Source organism: Bactrocera dorsalis, chromosome 3 (genome assembly GCF_023373825.1).
Source record: "Bactrocera dorsalis isolate Fly_Bdor chromosome 3, ASM2337382v1, whole genome shotgun sequence".
Taxonomy (NCBI): domain Eukaryota; kingdom Metazoa; phylum Arthropoda; class Insecta; order Diptera; family Tephritidae; genus Bactrocera; species Bactrocera dorsalis.
Window position 1 is genome coordinate 20,552,354 of NC_064305.1, and position 14,268 is coordinate 20,566,621.

The window sequence follows — 14,268 nt, forward strand, 5'->3', positions numbered from 1 at the left end:
TATGAAGGAGTTTCTATAACTTAAAAGTTTATTGCGACACTATTGCAGAAATTTTATTGTTATTATATATATTTCTTCATTTTATAGCTGTATATACGAAGTTTGACAATTAACTAATGAGACTGATTTTATTGCCGCGTTTGTGGTAAACCTGTGACCTTGAAATTCCCTTTCTCTGTTTTCGGCATCCCCCCCTCTCCGTCCATTGATATACATACCATCGCTCTAGCTTGTCTAGTTCGCCTGCTGCGTCAAGTTGAGTAGATGTGTGTTTGTGGGTGAAACAGCTTCGGAAACGTACGCTAAAATTGTAAGAGTGTTGATAGTGCTCTTAGTCGTGCCCTGGTTCATAATGGTTGTCTCCGCGCGCCCCCTGCCCGATAAAAGCTCGCATGAGCAAGTCGAAGGTGAAAACAATGATTATTGCCTTTTTGATAGCCGTGGAATCGTCCACAAAGAATTCGTTCCACCGGGGAAACTGTGAATCAAGTCTACTATTGTCGAAAGATTGCAAAAACGAGTCAACAGGGTGCGCCCAGCATTCGCTCGTAACTGGATCCTTCAGCACGATAACGCGCCGTGCCACACCGCCCTCAGCGTGTCCCAGTATTTGGCCTCTAAAGCGATCGCCGTGTTGCAACAGCCGCCTTATTCGCCCGACATATCATCCTGTGACTTTTTTTATTTCCTAAAACAAAATCGGTGGTCAAAGAAACCCATTTTGAGTCGATTACGGACATCCAGGCGGCCGTGATGAGGGTACTCGCGGACATCATAGTTGAAGCGTTCCAGAAATCTTACGAAGCATGGAATCGTTGTATACATAGCTGTCCAAGGGGACTATTTTGAAGGGGATGGTAGATTTGAAGAATAATTTTCAAATATACGGTTTTTATGGCATCTGTCTCATTACTTAATTGTCATACCTCGTAAGTCATTAAATTGAGCTGATGTCTCATTTACCGTATGCGAGTATTCTTAGATATATATAGTAGTAGTTTAACTAGAATATAAGTTATTAACAGATATAAATCTTTTAGAATTTTTTATTTTCGATAAAAATTGCGACCTGCATCCCGCCCGCCGTCCGACAAATGCACATGCGAGATGCATCGGGCAATTGCTTCCCAAAGGCAGAATATCAAAAATTTCGTATGCAAAAAATTTCCGGCTGATGTTTAAATATATAACTATAAACACTCCATGTCCGCTTTAATCAATTATTTCTTTCTCTTCCAAAAAAATCCTCAAAAAATCGATTTTTTAAGCCTCTAAAGCCCTCTACACCCTTAATACCTTCCCATAAATCTTCGAAATTTCGAGAAATTTTTAGCAGTAATTTTAAGTTTAACATCGTTTCAAAAATTTTCAATTGGATTGAGGGCAAGGCTTTGCACTGGGCAATCCAAAAAATTTATTTTTTCTTTCTTATGCCAATCCTTTGTAACCTTCGTTGTGATCTTAAAGTCGTTATCCTGCACAAAAGTCCAGCGAAGGGGCATACACTTGAAAGCAAATGGTACCATTTCGTTTCCTGGAATTCAACGATTGACTTTTAGGACGGTGAACAGTACTTTGCCCAATAAGATCTATTGTATTAGATTTCTCGTTACATGCGTCCATGGTACATTTTTCCGAAAAATATGGGAACACATGTGATAGTGTTTTCACGAAACGTTGCCGATTTTGGATTTACCGCTTTGTTAGTAGTGGTTTTTCGATTCAGGCGCTCAAAACGTTGTACCTCATTAAACGTCTTCCAGCAGTCTTCCGCGATATATTCAATCCATATTCTTCATTAGTTTCCTGTATTATTTATCTTGAAGACTTAAACTTGTCGGCCTTATTTTCCGGACTACTGCTCTATCTTCAGTAATTGCAGTCATTCGCGGCGCGTAGCCATTCACGATTAATGTCTTCAATTGACTTTCACCGGGGCAATCGTTTGAGTTTGCTAAATAACTAGAATCAAGTGAAAATGGTGGTTGCGGCAAGATATGTGAAAGACTTATCGATAATCGAAGAAAACCTTGATTTTTACCTTCTTTGACGTGGTTTTTTTCGATTTGGCTCACCTTGCCACGATATTCGGTCAGTTGATCGTTTGTTTCCGAGTGGTAAGTATAGGCCTAAGATTCATCGCTAGTAATCATACGTCTCATGATAACCTGGTAATCTAAAAGCATTGTTGTATAGACTTTAACGCAACGCTATTTCCAAAAAAAATTTGTGATTTTGGAACCAATCGTGCTTTCACTTTTCTTAGGGCCAAATGATCTTTCAAAATATTGTAGTTTTGACTGATCCTTTCGATAGTCCAACGACGCCAGTAAGACCTCTGACTATAAATCGTCGATTTTCAAGCAGCAATTCCTATATATTTCGACGAATGTGTTTTTGTGCGAGATATAAATTAAAGAGTCTTACTATTATTTGCTCACATCGTTATATAAAGAATTTCAAGGTCTGAAAAATTTGATTTGGATGTGCTGCCAGATTATTTGAAGACAAATTTCTTCATTTTATTTCAAAGAAATGAGGAAAGAGGCTACCAAGCCACTAAAACTGATCATTGGTAGGAAACAAAGGCAGAAAAGAGTAACAAAATTGACCATTAAAGCCAACAATAAAAGGCAACGCTGCCTACCTAAAAAGCAACTGTACATGTATGTATGTATGTGGCGCCCACGTGGCAAATTGATAAAACGCTTTGTAGCCAATATTGAATTTCCAAAAATTACCAAAGAGACGCGCAATCACAGAAGTGAGAAAATAAAAATCGAAAGACAAAAAATTCAATCAAAGCAAAAAGGAAAAAATGGTAAAAGGACATGTGTGGCGGTGAAAGACAAATCGTGCAACAAAAACAATAAAAAAAAAATACTGGAAAAGCGGTTGTAAGCAAAATGGATATGTATTTATATATAATAAAAGCAATAAACGCGCTTATAGCTGAAAAAAAGCTATACAAATACAGACTAAACGCATACATATATATGTATGTATGTACTCATACACACGTATAGTACATATGAACGCCAATGCTACTACTACTGTATCTCAACTCATTGTCATGTCCTTTTCGCCCGCTTTATGCGCCATGTGACACGTCTATAAATGCAAATTGAATAAAGTTTGTTGAGTGCGGAAAAAAGGGCTTGCGTAGGAGCTACTAAATACACACACACACATGCACATATATATATATTTATAGTATTGTATGTATAAACATAAAATTTGATTGCATTTGTTGTGTTTTTCCATTAACCATTTTGCTTAAGTCAGTTGAACTAAAGGCGAAATGAAAACGAGCGAAAGTTTAATGGACACGTGCTGGGGAGGAAGCATAAATTTCAAGGATAAAGGATGTTAATGAGAGAAAGCTTTGCTCAAAAATATCATACTACACATTTTAATAAAAACGTATATAAGAATATAATAAAGTTTATCGTAGGAAGCAGAACTAATTAATGGCTGGTAAATATCGGGTAAAACTAAAAACAGCAGCAAGTTATGAAACCTTCAAGTGGCAACTCAATTTGAAAAATTTACTTCAAAACATATTTTAAAAGTTACAGTTTCAGAAAGACTTAGAATTTATTAAAATTTATTTATTGTGGCAACTCTATCAATTGGTTTACTCATAAAATTTATACCAGACTCATCTGAAACTCCACAGTAAACTCTTCACAAATAAAAAAAAAGTAGTCCCATCAAAAACTTGACTTTCAACGGTCAATTTGTATGGCAACTATATGTTGTAGTGGTTTGATCTGCACAATTACCTCGTAACTTATAGCTTTGCCTTTGATAATAATAGTTGCTGAATTTTTTTAAGATGTCTTGTCAAATAAAAAAGTTTTCCGTAGAAGCGCTTGCTTTGATTCTTCAGTTTGTATGTCAGCTATATGCTATAGTAGTCCGATTTCACTGTTTCCGACAAATGAGTAGCTCTTTCAGTAGAAAAAAACGTGTACCAAATTTCAGATCACTGTCTCAAAAATTGAAGGGCTTCCGTCTGGGTGTGACAAACTCCAGGGTTAACTTATTATGCACTGTAAAATATATAATTATAATGCCAGGCATTTCCAGTACCAATTGTCAGTATCTAACCTCCTTGGTAGGGTTCGAGATCTAAAACGTCTGCCGTACTTTGGGTCCAGCACCCGGTTGCAATGCAACTCCACATTCAACTGACAAATGTCAGTTCTTCCGGCATACGCGTGTTAGCTACAATCATGACGCATGAACAGGTTGGAGCGAACTTCAAGGGCTCTGCAACCCGTGGTTCCAGAATTAAGCCTCCATACGCATATTAGACGAAATGGTGTATTCGCACAGGAAGCTAACTCTAATACCCAGTTAAACCCCTTCGCCGCCTAAATAATTCAGGTGCATGCGATTCTAACAGTTCGGCATTCCGACAAGTGGATATCACAGTGCTAACATCTAAATGTCCATCAGTCCAGCTATTCCCTATACCATACAGATCCCCAATGTCCGAGTAAATCGGGTTTTCTGCAATAACATGCACAAAATCCCCACTCCACGCTCCACAAAAATACCCCGACCTATCAGATAGGTGCCTCTGATGCAAGAAGACATTCAGAGGCCCGTGCCTAGTTACTCAGACTCAGATAGAATTTGAAGTCGGGGGTATTTTCAACAAATTTAACGTTCCGGATATACTCGTAAGTCCCGGATGTACAAACCACGATATATGGTGCGAAAGGCACGACGTACGAGACCCCAATCACTTCGCAAAATGCGTCGTACTTTGCCTACACTTCCTTGCAGTCGCTCTTTTATATTCGCCAAGCGTGTAGAGAAACACTTTCTTACACTAATGGTCAGCCCCAAGTATTTGACTTGCGCCACATGTCTGATGCTGACCTCGTTCACTCGGACAATCCGTAGACGAACCGGCGATAATCTGCCTTTAAGCAACATTGTCACCGTTTGTTTTCCTTCAATATGTCCAACTCCACACCTAAGCCACAAGTAATTGCAATGTCTAAGAGTTGCCCTTCCACCCGTTCTAACTCAGACCGCGAGCGATCTTCGACCAGAATAAGAAAGTAGTCTGCATACGCACTACACTTATAGAGTGGCTCGAGCTGTCTAAGCAGAGAGTCTATGTTGAGATTCCAAATAAATGTACCGCAGATGGAACCCTAAGGACAGCCACGAACCTCTCCAATATTCACACTCCCATTTATACCGACTAGAGAGCCCTTTGTGTTCGAAAAGTAACTTCTCCAAAGTGTAATTTACGAGCAGCCAAGCTGTTGTTGCAAGACACGATCCCAGTTTATGTAGTCAAACGTTCTCTTGAAGCCATCCTAAAACCATTTTGAACCTGAAACCATGCGTCTATACTGCGTTCTTTTCTAAACTCATACTACACTATAACTCTTTTCAGCTCTTTTCCAAGTACTGGATCGCTTCTGGTCTTATCAGGGGACTTCTTGGGAGGAAAAACTCTAGCATTTCTTGCGACATACTTATTATAAATGGCTTCCAGGTATCCCGGAATGAACTTTCACAAGCTTTTACACATCTTTCTGTTCAAACCATCCAAACCTGAGGAATGCTTAGACCTAACCAGGCCAAATGCGTACCCCATCTCTCCATCATCTAACAGAACCCTTGCCATCCTTGATAATTGAGTGTTACCGACGCGAAGAGAGGTGACATCTTTCTTCTTGCGACACCGGGAGCTCCTATAGATCAAACACCAGGGGTCGTTCCTATTCTCTCTGACGAAACTCCTGCAGATCTCCTCTTTAATTTTAGTAATATCTCTTTATACTTATTAACCGCTCAACTGAATGAATACCAAAGCTGAGACAGCCTCAATCACCTGACAGTCTTCCTCTACAAGGTTAACTCACGCGTCTAGTACTTAATTTACCTAATCATGAAACTTTCATACCTCCTTCCATATAATAGGAAAGCCCAGTCATAGAAGAACCGCCGTTGAACGACTAAGTCTTAAGGACCTTGCGTAGTCTCTTGATGTGTTTAGTTACTGAAACTTCGCTGGTTTATCTTTCTTTTTAATCTATGTAACACTATGAAACGCAAAGATTCACTTTGTAAACTTTTGTATCATTATTAACCGCTGATTCCTAGTAGAATATCAGCAATTAATTTTTATTTGTTTCGACTACTAGTTTTAAGCACACGTAGCCAGGCATGATGACATCCGTAATGCCAGTATTAATCCGCCATTCGTTTGGTTTTGCCATGCTAACTGTATCTTCTTATTTAAATCCACAAAATGACAATTGGCAATTTTGATTTTATGGCGCTGCCATACAATTTTATGAGTCATCGTAGGTCGTTGGCAGCCACTGCGGCCAGTACCTATACGTATACATACATATATTCTCCCTTTCATATGAGTGAAGTATATTTTAGTCACTTTATACGAGGTTTGACAATTAAGAAATGAGACTGATTTTATTGCCGCGCTTGTGGTAAACTTGTGAAATTCCCTTTCTCTTTTTCAGGCATCCCTCCCCTCTCTATTGGTATATGTACCATCGCTCTAGCTTGTTTAGTTGCAACAGCCACCTGATTCGCCCGACATGTCACCCTGTGACTTTTTTTTGTTTCCTAAAACAAAATCGGTGTCCAAAGGAACCCATTTTGAGTCGATTACGGACATCTAGGCGGCCGTGACGAGGGTACTTGGGAACATCCCAGACGCAGCGTTCCAGAAATGTTACGAAGCATGGAAAACGCGCTGGAATCGCTGTATAGCTGCCCAAGGGGACTACTTTGAAGGCGATGGCAGAGTTGTAGAATAATTTTCAAATATACGGTTTTTATGGAATCAGTCTCATTACTTAATTGTCATACCTCGTATGTAGAAACAGTAAAATGAACTAAACTATAGTTAAGTAGAACCCAGTCAACACGAGCTTACGTACCAGGTTGAAAAAATAAGCAGATGCCCCAGTAATAAGGAGAATATTCCCAAAAACTAAATCTTGTAGACTGTTCAGCCAAACCTTAAAGCTTGCTTTGTTCAAAAACCTGATCTAGCCTTTCAATTCTTAATCTAACTGCATCACTATTTTACTAAAGGGGTTACATGGGTTTACGAGTTTCAAAAAATCGATGTTTTATTGTCTAATTAATTCTATAACACCTTTAGAATATTATCCTAAATTTTCAAGTTGATTGGAGAAACAGTTTCGGTGATATGGTTCAGCCTTGAGAACTTGTGCGTTTGAAACTAGCTAGACCAAGTGCGAAGTCTTTAAACCCGTTTTTCTCGAAACTGTGTTTTTGAAGTCGGTTGGCAAGATTTCTCGAGAACTACTCAACCGATTGCTTGGACGACTATTACAACTAATTGGAAAAAAAATGAAATTTTCACTGAACCCCCAAAATGAGTCCATTCAAGAGAAAAAGAAAAAATCCGAGAATTTTTTAATTCTTAGCTAAAATATTTGCTGGGCGGGCGTCTTTAGCAAGTACTCAGCTTACTCGTATACCCTAGTAGTCACCAATGATTCAGGGGGAAAACTTTTACTGATTTTATTGCGTTAGGTTGGACGGTAGGGGCACGTCAGTAAAATAACCCATATACTCGTATATGTACATATATACATCCCCAGTAGCATATCCAGTATAATACGCAATCGACAATATCACTTTGTGTTTATATATTTTCTCTATTCAGTTTTTATTATGCTCCTCACTGCTTTGATTTTATTACCCACTTTCGTTTGGCGTGCATTGATTTAATTTTGCCAACTTTGCAGTTTCACGAGCTCAACTGGCTTTAACTTTAGTAGCAACTATGTGCACCCTCGTTATGCTCTATATATGTTATGTTACATATACAAACTCACATATGTACATAAATACATACATACACACTTATCTTCAAAAATAATAATTTCTTTTACTTAAACCCTGTTCATGGCTTCTCTCGTCCTCATTGGATTTTTATATCATTATTGTCGCTGTTTTTGTACATGGCGAGTTCGCTAACCTTTCGTTCGGTCAATACTTTGCGCCTTCTCTCTCTGCAGTTGTCCACTTCTTAGCTTTCTTTCTTTGTTTTTGTTTTTATTTATTTATTTCTGCTTCTTATTGATTTGTTATGTCTTATTATCTCTTATTGTTTAAGCGAAGCCGCGAAAGCTGCATGGTTTCACCTATAAAGCTTCGGTAAATACTGGAAGGGTAATAAAACTACGTAGTTAACCACCGTCGTAGTTGAATGTCATTATTTTTTGCATTGTTTTCTTTCAGCTTAAACCTCTTTTGTTTGTTAAGCATCGTATTGTCATTGAGTCGATAATGAAACACCATGCAATAAAAAATAATACCCATACTTGTAGTCTTTACATAAATTGTTGTATCCTTAAGATATTTATTTGGTCCAAGCGATTCGGCCCAAAGCACTTTTTTTAACATACCGGGATTTTCGGGTTACAGACCTTCACAAAACCCTTATCATACAAATTGGAGATTCCAATTGTAGCCAGGGCCTTTTCACCTGGGTTTTCCAACTAAGTGAAGGTCTCCCTCTTCCTTTGCTCTCCCTGCGGGTATTGCGTCGAATATTCTTGGAGTTGGAGTTATCTCATCCGCTGGCTCTTAATTCGCTAAACTATGCCAATGTTGTCGTTTATCTCGTATAAGTCATTGTTCCATCAACTGCTGCATTCGCCGTGACCAATGCGCAAAGGTCTATAAATCTACCGCATGACTTTACTCTTGAAAACTCGTAACGCTGACTCATCAGATGTTGTCAGGGTCATTGCGTTTGCATTTTATAGCAGGACGGTGATGATAGTGACTTGTAGAGTTTGGTCTTTGTTCGAAAAGAGACTTAACTTCTCTGTTGCCTACTCACTCCGAATTTCGATGCTAACATTGTTTCTGGTGTTAATACTGATACCAGGATAGAGGAAATTCGAAGTTGTGACTGTTAACAGTCGCACGGGAGCCAATTCGGGAGTGCGCCCACAATTGGTTGAAGACTATTTCGTCTTGTCCTCGTTCACTGTCAGACCCATTTACTTCGCTTGTTTGTCCAACCTGCAGAAAGCAGAACTAACGGCCCGGTTGTTATGGCCTATGAAGTCATTGGCATACGCCAGCAATTGTACACTCTTGTAGAAGATTGTATCCTCTCTATTCAGCTCTGCAGCTCGAGAATATATTGATGAAGTGACATGATAGAGAGTCGCTTTGTCTCAAACCTCGTTTGGTATCGGCTCCACTTTTCAATGGTCTTTTCAAAGACTTGGCGCATGGTGAATATCTGCTGATTTTCCAGCCCTAAGGCCGCACTGATAAGGTCCAATCGGTTTTTTTGCTGATGAGCTTTAATCTTTCACACAATACCCTCGATGGAACCTTATATGCAATGTTGAAGAGACTTAGCCTACCGTATTTGAAGCAGATTGTGGGGTCTTTCTTTTGTGGGCTGGACAGCGCACACTTAGGTTCCAATTTTCGGTGTTGCTTTCATCCTACCATATTCTGCAAAGAATCTGATGCATGCTTGATATCGGACAACTACGAGTGGACTGCACACGTTGAGCGCGTTCCAAAGCATGGAAAAACCAAAAGTCAGCTGGCAAGATTATGACGGAACAATCAGTTAGATTCAAGAGTTTTCAAAGAATGTTGCATTTATACAATGTATATATGCTATGGAAGAACCAATAATCCGGTTTATCTTAAAGTGAATTTTCTTCGAAGAGGAGCTTGAAGTTATTTAGTTTCATCCCGAATACTCTTCTTACATCGCGAATGTAATTATTATATATTTTAACCGAATCGGCGAAACAATATAAATAAGATGTTGAGCGCCATCTGTCGGCCATTTTATTTGCTTTTTTTTTCAAATGTGAATCATTGAGATTATGGTTTTGTTAAGCAACTAACCGAGAAGCGGCGATTATGCTGAACACTTTGCAAATATTTTAGTTCGGTTAAATGGTTTGTGCTAAAGCAAATATAAATATTCAAAAATGTCGCCTAAATTTGATACTTATAAAAGCTTTAAGCGTTTTGTGGTCCAAATAGTTTGCGATTCATAGAAATTCTTAAGCTTCGCCTAAAATTGTGAGTTGAGCTCCGTCAAATTAACAAACCGTTATTAATGCACAAATATGTTCTCAATCACAAACACAAATTTACATACATATATGTTTTCGAGAAGGTGTATGTCCGCTTGTTTGTGTTCATTTTGTTGTTTGTCCATTTGGATCGGCTTCCCTCACCACATTGTCCGTGGGGTATAACTCATTTGCATCAAAATTGAAATCAATGCGCCTGCAATTGCTGCACACACACATACCTATATTTGTTGTTACGAAAACACTTCGTACCATTACAGTACACAGTATGCGTATGTGTGTGTATACTTTATACCGTTATACCGTTTGCCAATACAATTAAAATGATAAATCATACAGTGTTTGCACTTTGTCCGACACATTGCACTCTCATTTGCCACCTAACTCACAGTCACACTTGCCACGTCAAGTTGCACAGTGGGTAGTTCCTGGCAGAAGTTGGAAATTAGTTTGGGTAATTTTTCAATATTAACTAAAATTGCTTCTCATATAAAACATCGAAGGTTGTAATCGATTAATCCGTGTGCTGTTTCTTTGATTATCGATTTTATTCGTAATGAAGGCACGTAAAGGTTATAGCTCATATCACAAAATTTAGTTTTACTAAATTTTTTATTCATTCTACATCCCCGATTCATTCAAAAGTCACGAAGTCTTGATAAAAGTTTACCGTAGTACTCGGCCTGTTAGAGACAAACTTTTTACAAGAAATAAAATTTTGAACCTAAATTTCTTCAATATATGGGTTTTACTATAGGAGAATCGGTAATAAATTGAACTAAAATTATTCAAAATTAATTATTAAGTTGGCTCATCTATTGTTTTTGCCATATATCAATAGTGACTACAGACCGCTGGTCATAAATGTATTTTTGAATATATCTAACCCTTTACGACAGCGATCTCTTATATATTATATTTGCTTAAGACTATATAACAGGTGACGCGAAAATTACTTTCGGATGTTTTTTGGAAAATGAAAAATTCTGCTTCTGGATTATTTTTATTTGGTCTTTTAAATTTTTTTACATCAAGTCGAGAATATGATATCATGTAAATGGCCGCCGTCACAGTTGATTGTCATTTGAGCCCTTTTTATGGAATTCTATCACTTTGGCCAGAACTTCCGCCGATAGGTCCTCACATTCTTGACGGATATTGTCTTTAAGAGCTGCAAGAGTCATAAACCCGCGACTTCAAAAAGCCCCACAAAATGAAGTCTGAAGCGATTAAATCAGGCGAAATTGCAGGCCAGTACAAATCGCCAAAACGGGAGATTAGGCGCCCGCGTAATGCATCCTTCGCCATTGTTTATTTACGTGTATTTCGCATGTGTTTACTACACAAATGTCGAAACAGAACTGACATTAGAGGTCAATTGCAAAATTTATAGCACCTTCTGATTATCTTCTGACTTTTGCGCCACCCTCTATTATACAATATTTGAAGAATTATAAATGAATCAGAAATATTATTATAAGATCTACTTAACATATGTAAGATTTATTGCATTGGATTGGATCTAGTGATAACTGATGAGTACTATATAATAGTTACGCTCATATAACGGTTTTTTCTATTACCTAAAACTAATCGAGATAAATAAAAATATATAGAGGTAAACGATCAAGTTGAAATCCGACTTTCTGTTCTTCCGTCTGTCTGTTCGTTCAAGCAAAAACTTGAGTACAAATTGAGATATCTTCATGATACATGGTATATGGCGCCTAAGGAGAGTTGATATTGCATAAGAGCGTAGTCAAACTATTTTTACGCCCCCAAAATGACATTAAACGCTAACCTAAAGGCTGCACCAAGTAGAGGTACTTTTTTTAAAAGCCCTTATCAGTTGTGTCAAGCTGTTTTATTATGTGGAAAGACCCAAACTATCAACGTTTACAAATCATTCAACTTTACTACCAAAATTTACGTTCTGTAAAGAATGTGTTTCGAGGGCTTCACTCAAATTATGATCAACTTATGTAATCGGCTTACTGAGCGTACTATTTTCAACACCATCACCCATCTTGAGACCCAGCATTCATTATTTTATACTATTCGACCGGATTGACCACGCAGACTATAGCAGCCGTCGCTGAGAGTGTCCACGAACACCGTGGAGAGTCGATTTTGTGGGAGATGTGAAGTTTAAAGTCTATGTGGACAATTCTGCTTCGAATCAGGCCTTCGGTCAACGCCTTCGCGTGACGCGTGTCATTAACCTAGTAACTAGCTAGTAAATGCTCGAACGAGTCATCGAAAATTGCACTCAATGGATAGACCATCTGAGACGTAGTCGCAGCCAACTTTTGAAAGAGACAATCTTCAAATAATAATTGCCAAAGAATGTTCATTCGAATGTTAAAAAACGTTCCTCACTAAATTTGAAGTTTTTGTGTTTTTTCTTAAAAAAAGTAGGGAACCTCGAAATGGATCAGCCTTTATATATTTATGGTATATACGGCATTGAGATGATGAGATGACACTTTCCTATGGGCGTAATCAGACCACTGCCACGCACGCAAAACGCCATTAAGGAGGTATTCTGGTCTAGGATTTAAAAAAAATCTATTTTTTTTGCATATTTTGAAAGAAATATGTCCTTGGAAGGATTTTTTGAAATTCGACTTATTTTCGGAGATACAGCCGATTTTGTGACGTTGCGTCCGAGTTCACAAGAATTGTCTCCTAAACTTCAAACGCGATTTTCTCGAAACTACTTTTTTTTGAGGTGGTTGACATGATATCTCAAGTTCTACTGAACCAATTCCTTTGATAATTTGGTATAAGCTCTATCGTGCCTGCCTTGGATTTCCAAAAATTTTGATTTGAAGTATTTTTAAAAATTTTCGAAAAGGTCGAATAAATTGGGTCAAATTTTTTTTTTTTCAAGTCGACACCATTTTGTTATTTTTTATTTTTTTTGAAAATGGTCAACCTAATAACGACATCCTTACTAATGAGAATCTTCTTGTTTTTTGTGTTTTAAATCTCTACAAGGGTTGAAATAACGTCAACCAGGACGTACCGTTTATTTTTTGAAGCCCCCACTCCACCGGGTCCATATCTCGACGAATTTTGTTTTTTTTTCTTTCAATTTTTTTATGTTATTAAAATGTCAATAACAAACATATAAAAAAATGGATAGTAAAAATGTTTTTCATTTTTTTTTTATCTTAGTTTAAAAAATGCCTAAAATTCATGCGTCTAGACCAGAATACCCCTTAATAGTTAGAAAACCTTTCAAGGAAATAGCCAAGCATTAAATTAAGATACAAAACTGTAAATTGGTGGAGGAATCACAAAACCGTAATCAAAAGCAAAGGTTCCTGTGATTTAATATTTTTTTAAGTGAGCGTGACCCGTCTTCTACATGGTTAATATATATCTTCAACCATTAAAGCTCAAGCAACCACTGTGGAAATGAATAAAATCAGATTATTACCGTGTCCACTTTTCATATAAGGGTTATATTGAAAACTACTAAAACTGCGAAAACTTACTGAATAAAACACCAGAAGCATTAAATTTCACAACTAAGATGGTGAGCAAGGGCTTTGTAAGAGCAGGTTTAACAATTGGATCAAAATGGGTAAAGTCTGGTCAATACTGTCCTCACCTCTTATGTGCCTAATATAAGTGTGAATTTCGGCATATGCCTTTTCTATCGTCAATATGCAATAAATCTTAATAAAATTCGGAAATAATCCATAAAAAAGAGACCGTATATCCTTTTGCCTTTTGTTTTAAATAATGGGCGAAATACTTCCTGTTTATAATTAAAACATATACGAAAATTCCATATATCACTTACCTCGCAAGAGTATGAAACTTTACACCCGAACTTAGGCCTTCCTTACTTGGTCAAAATGCATTATTTTGTCAGAATTTGTGCACTGGTATCCCATTGTACGTTAACCAAATTTCTGTGTCATTAAGAAACATGTGTGCGTGCTCACATACATACTTCCACATACATATGTATATGCAAACCGTTGTCCTTCAACACTTGTGCAGTTGTGCTTTTGCTGATTTGAATTGTCTACAGACATTTCTTATACTGTTAACACACAATGCACATGCACACATACATATGCATATGATACAAATACATAGTTATTAACGTTTGTCTGTATGTATGCATACGCAAATG